Raw genomic sequence first — 6,698 nt, 5'->3', positions numbered from 1 at the left:
GTTTGTTCACCTTCACTTCAGCACAGTCGTTCACCCACTGTAGCCTATATGGTTGAGGATGTTTCAAAGTTGGCAAGCTCAATTTTTCAACCATCTCAAGACTAGCAACATTGGTACAACTTCCTCAATCTATAATAACGTTGCAAAATTTGCCACTGACAAAACATCTAGTATGGAACAAGTTTTCCCGCTGATTCGTCTCCTCTTCTTTGACTTGGGCACTCATGATACGCCAGTCACTAATGCCTCACCCACAACTGCTTCATATCCCTCATCAGGATCCTCTAATGCTGGCATCTCATCTTCATCCTCTCCATCATCTCCCTCACTATGAGATCCATACTCCCCATAATTATTCAACACCATCACCCTTTTATTGGGACATTGGCTAGCAATATGTCCAACTCCTTGACACCTAAAATATTTAATATCTCTAGAACGATTAATAGGAGTTTCAGGTTTACCTTGCATTCCCTGCTTAGGCGCCTCCTGTTTAATGTCAACTTTGGGCTTGACCACTACTTTGCTTTCTTCACGTTTAACAACGTTGGAACGCCAAGGTGTTGATGTATTCCCAGTTTGTGTGGTACGACCAACTCCTCTCCTCTTGAGTTGTTGCTCCATTTTTATCGCCATTTGCACCATTTCATCTAGATCTAAGTAATGTCTAAGCTCCACTTGATCTTGAATTTCCCTGTTCAAACCACACAGAAAACGAGCCATAGTAGCCTCACTATCCTCATCTATGTTTGCTCTAATCATGACTACTTCCAATTCTTTATAGTAGTCCTCAACACTCTTCACACCTTGTCTCAAAGTTTGTAACTTCTTAAACATTTCTCTATAGTAGTGATTTGGTACAAACCTCTTCCTCATTACGCTTTTCATCTCCGCCCAAGTTTCTATAGGCCTCTCATTGCATCTTCTCTTAGTGGTCACTAATTGATCCCACCAAATAAGTGCATAATCAACAAATTCAACCACGACCAACCTAACCTTCTTTTGTTCGGAATAATGGTGACAATCAAACACAAATTCAACTCGCTTTTCCCATTATAAATAAGCCTCTGGATCCGACTTACCATGGAACGACGAAATTTTCATCTTAATGCTGCCTATGTTATTATCTTCCTTATTCCCATCATCGTACCTACCACGTAAGGCTTCTCTTCTTCCCCTACCAAATCCTCTACCTCTTCCGCTTCTACCCCAATTCTCGTTTTGGCTCTCCTCTTCTCCTTCCAAATCATAATCATTCTCTTCTTCATCCACTCTACCCAAACCTTTAAGCTTAGATTTATTTTCACTCGTACTAACTTCAAGCCTATCCAACCTCTCATATAAAGGATCCAACTCGGCCCTCAACATTCTACTAAAATGCCCAAATAACGCCTCCATTTGAACCTTAGATAACCCTAGTTTCGAACTCTCTCCTACTTCCCTCTCCATTTTAATTTCAGATTTTGTACCTGCAATAAAATGTTAGTAGAAATAAAAGATTTTCCTCACCCAAATTCTCACGATCACTCCAAAGAAATAACACTCGCACTCAAAAGTTTTTTTTTTTTTTCACTAGAATTTGATAGTTGTCTCAAAGGTGTGCTCAATCTTTATATATATATTATTTTTTTTTTATCAAACTAACAAGATTCAACTTGTGAACACTTGCAACTGTTTCACATGGATTGCACAAAAACAAGAACGACAGAATAACACAGAACAATTTTTTTTTCGGGAATTCTGGATTATCAAAAGATGATATAAAAAAAAAACGCAAATCTAAAAATAGAACAAAGGATAACACAAACTTGAAACAGAACAAATTTTTGTTTTTGTTTTTGGTAGATATGACAATAGAAAAAAAAGAATACCACAGATCTGAAAACAGAATGAAATTTGAGACAGATCTGAAAAATAACAACAACGATACTTACTTGAATTCAATGAGCCAAAGCTCTGATACCAAATGATACGAATCCTCGTACGAATGAAAGGCAAGCACGAATATATAAATCGCACCCTCAATTCAATAACAAACAAGGAACGATTATGTTGTTCCGATCTTTTGAAACAAGTAACGATTTTGTGATATTCACCTCTAAGAGATTATAACTTAGTAACAAATATCAACGATAAAACAATTGAATTTCAAACGAACCTTCAAAGAACTTGTTTTGACAATCCGTGCGAAGAACAATCGACAAACGCCACAAAGATGCAATCTTTGATAAGTTTGATTTTGATAAACACAAAGCACAAGCTTTGCAAATTGAGAGAAAACTCAAGAACTTTTATCTATCATTCATCATAATTCGTTCATGGTCTGATACACTGAATATATATTAAATAAAGTATGAAAAAGTAGTGTAAAAAGGCTTAATTATGATAACAAGCAAATTTGACACGGAAGTTGACAAAAGATCGCGGGTGCGCTGCAGACTGGACCGCGGGTGCGGTGCCGCTTCGGCGAAGTTCGGATGCAAAGGACCGCGGGTGCGGTTCTTTTAGGAGCGCGGGTGCGCTCGCCTTCCGCGGGTGCGCTCGCCTTTGGACCGCGGGTGCGGTATAGCTTCGGCAATATTCTCTTAAATTTGATTATTATGGACCGCGGGTGCAGTCCCTGAACTGGCGCGGGTGCGCTGTACCTTCGGCAATTGCACTTGAATAACATTCCAAAAACCTCCAATATTATTCCCATGATTCTCAACCTCCTCTAATTTAGACATCCAACTTGTAGGACTTCCTTGATAGCTCATCATGAGTCCTTGAAGTGCATCTTTAAACTTCTTGCTTCGTCCCCTCGTTATAGGTCTTTCGGGCAACTCCAACGACTCCCGTGCTTTCTTTGGTGCTTGATCAACCACATTTGCATCAGTTAGGCTCATCATGGCCCTCTTCAAGAAACAGACCCTACCTCATAGGTGGTCTCGAGACTCTCTCGGATCTTCTAGGAGCTTTTATCTCCTCTCTTGGCTCTTCGGGTGTGGGTGACTCTCGAACCTCTTCGAGTTCTATCATCTCCCCTTTTCTATCCAATAGAAATTCCTTTTCAAAAAAAGTTGCATTCTTAGAAACAAACACCTTTGTTTCTTGGGGATGATAGAAATAATATCCAACTGAATTCCTTGGATATCCCACAAAGCAACATAAAATGGATCAACTATCCAGTTTATCTCCCACTGTCTGCTTCACATAAGCAGGGCATCCCCATATTCTAAGATAAGAATATTTGGGAGGCTTACCCATCCATATCTCATATGGTGTCTTATCAACTGACTTTAAATGGACATTGCTCAACAACAGTGCCGCTGTCTCAAGTGCACATCCCGAAAAGGATGACGGCAATTTCGTGAACCCCATCATAGACCGAACCATGTCCATCAAAGTCCGGTTACAACTCTCCAAAACACCATTCACGTGCGGTGTAGCAGGAGAAGTCCACTGCGAGAGAATCTCATTCTCCCTAAGATACTCTTGGATCTCGGCACTCAAGTACTCACTACCTCGATCCGATCGAAGTGACTTGATGCTTCGTCCCAACTATTTCTCTACTTAACTTCTGAATTCTTTGAACCTTTCAAAGGCTTTAGATTTGTATTTTATCAAGTACACATATCCATACCTCGAAAAGTCGTCGGTAAAGGTGATGAAGTAGGCATGTCCATGGTTAGTGGTGATTCTAAGCGGACTGCACACATCGGTATGAATCAAATCCAATAATCCTTTGGCTCGCTCCACATGGCACCTTAAAGGGAATTTTGGTCATCTTTCCTTTCAGACAGAATTCACAAGTCGTGAGAGAATTATTATCAGACATATCAAACATGCCTACTCCTACTAGCTTGTTCATACTTCTTAGAGAAATATGTCCTAATCGAGCATTCCATAATTGTGCCGAATTTAGAGTATCTTGTTTTCTTTTGTTTGTTGTTGTTATTGCTTGAACATTGTTTAGTGGAATATTTTTCAGTTTTAAATTATAGAGATCGTTTTCAAGTTCTCCAGTACCAATCAAACATTCATTCTTGTAAATATTGCAAACAACTTTGCTAAATAAACAAGAATATCCATATTTATCAATCATAGAAATGAAAACAACGTTTTTAACCAAATCTGGTACAAACAAAACATCTATTAAGATTAACTTAAAATCATTGTTCAAAAGAAAGTAAACATCTCCAATAGCCTTGGCAGCAACTCTTGCTTTATTGCTCATCATCAAGAAGGTCTCACATTCCCTAAGTCTCCTACTTCTTCTCTTTGACCGACAATTTTGGTTGGTAATAAATCTAGCAAGCGGACTAGGTCAAGTTATAGTAAATGAACGATGGTCCAAGTATCGATCCCACAGAGACTAATATTTAATTACTAGAATTTATATCACTTAACTTAAGCTAGACAAAATAAATAAAAAAATGATATGTGTATTATTAATCTAAACTTTAAATAAAATAATTGCAATTAAAAACAAGGAATTCAAATATCAAAGAGGGATTCAAATTCAAATAAATAACTAAGACACACAACGGTACCAAACTCTACTACGTTGACACGTGTTAAAATTCAATTAATTATTTAATTCTTGTCAATCACGGTTAAATCCCCAAATTTATTTATTAAACGATTCCTCGAGTCAATAAACTTATTTAAATCTAACAGTCCAATTATTTATAATTGAATTTAATTAAATCTAAAAGCATTAAATCTTCGTGAAATTTCAGTTTTCACCTAAAACCGCATACTGAAACCGAATACTATTTCTAGTCAGTTTAACCATGTGTTGATGACGTCTTTGTTGCTATATTTAACCAATCATCTTCCGATTTGTGATTAATTAACAGACATGTAAATAGTTGATCAGGCTATTAACAAGAAATGTGAAACTAACATCAATCAATAATTAAAATCTAGAAAAATAATATAATGAAAATAAAACAAATATCAAATAAAGTATTGTTTGGCCCTATTGTGGTCTTAGTCTAAATAAAATTACTCCATGAATTCAAAACAAAAGTGCAAACTCAGATTTAATTTCATAGAAGAAAACAAAAGAAAGAAGTAAATAAGAGGAATTCTCTGTGATTTAGGCGTGTGTGAGGAATTCCTTCAGCTTCTGTCCTTCAATCTTACTCCCTTTATGTAGAACCCGTAAATTAAACTACGTATAAGTCATGCATAATTCCTATTATTTAAATTAAAATGATCTTTTTATTTGCATGAGTATTTAATTTCTTTCCTTTAAATTTAATTATTTTATTCAGTTGTTAATTGTTAGCTTTTCAGTTAATTAAGTGAGGCCGGACTGGAGTTGGAGTAAAGAGATAAATTTAAAAAAATAAATAAATTAAGAAAACATTCTAAAAATTTATTCAAGATAAATAATAAGTTAATTTAATGTAAAAGAAAGTTTAAGGAATTATTTAATTAATTAGAGATGAGTAGTAAATAAATCTTTATCTTCAAAAGTTAATTAAATCCTAAATTTAAAATGTGTCATTAATTGGGATAAAAATTTATCTAGGCCTAATATATTCAAGAAACTATAACATAACATTTTTATAATTATTTTAATACCTATCCATGCCATACAAGATGATTATTCTAATTTAAATTAGTAATTCACTAAAAGTATATATTGGTTGTTAAAGCCTTAAGGATTAAAGTTTCCTAGATTTAATCAACAAATTACTTGCAAATCCATAGCAAGTTTCGGCCACCCCTCAACCCATGTAATTAAGTTTGGTAACCCTCCCTTCTAGTCACCCCTCATTAGCTCTCCATAGTATATTAATTCCCTCACTTTAAATCACCTAAAATTTATAATTTAAGCCATATTCTTCCTTGCATTCTAGAAGCTAATTTCGGCCCTCACATAGATCCACAATCCCATAATTCTCGTGCAGCTTGGAAGGAAAAGAAATCATTTGATTTGCAATCCAACTCATTTCTTGCATCTACCATCTATATACCCTCCTTGATTCCTTTATTTTTCCATGTATCATCCCCTTCATTCCTTAGTATCTTTCCCCTCCTCTCATTCGAAATCTCAGAACAAAATAGCAACAAGAACCGAGTGAAAACCAGCAGCCAAATCGTGAACAGCAAGAGAATTAAGTGAGAAAGAAAAGCTCCGTCTCCGCCGCACCGTGCCGTCGTATAGTTTGGGTTCTTCTTTAAACGAATTTCCAGGCATTTTTATGTTGTTCATTGCTCTTCAACCAAGTCCTATAAGTATTTTTAAACATATCATGTTCATGAATTTGACAGCAAAAACGAAATATGACAGCACCATCTCACAATAATCTGCACAGAATTTTTTTGTTCACTTCATGCTTCACAGTTTGCATGTTTTTGAGGATTTCAGGGTGTGGTTCGATTCCAGGCTTCCAAGGCTTCTTGTGGTCATGTTCTAGGATGTATTATGATCAAGTTGATCAAGGGTGCAAGCCCCAAAACCGTGAGTTGATGCTCCCATCAGCAAGCAAGAAACAAGTGTCACAGTGGGGCTTTCATTTACTGTCATTGGCTTGATTGGAGTAGTGTTCGGGTCATGGCTGGCCTAGGGCCAGTAGCCATGTCTCGGACCCTTTCCTAGCAAGCATGGGACGTGGTCAAGTAAGCCTTAAGTGGCTTGAGCCATGCCCCAAGGCGTTTGGACAGAAACAAAACAAGTGCCCCTCAGCTTTCATTTCTGGATT

Source organism: Primulina tabacum, chromosome 2 (genome assembly GCF_025594145.1).
Source record: "Primulina tabacum isolate GXHZ01 chromosome 2, ASM2559414v2, whole genome shotgun sequence".
Taxonomy (NCBI): Eukaryota; Viridiplantae; Streptophyta; class Magnoliopsida; order Lamiales; family Gesneriaceae; genus Primulina; species Primulina tabacum.
This window is presented reverse-complemented; position numbering follows the sequence as displayed.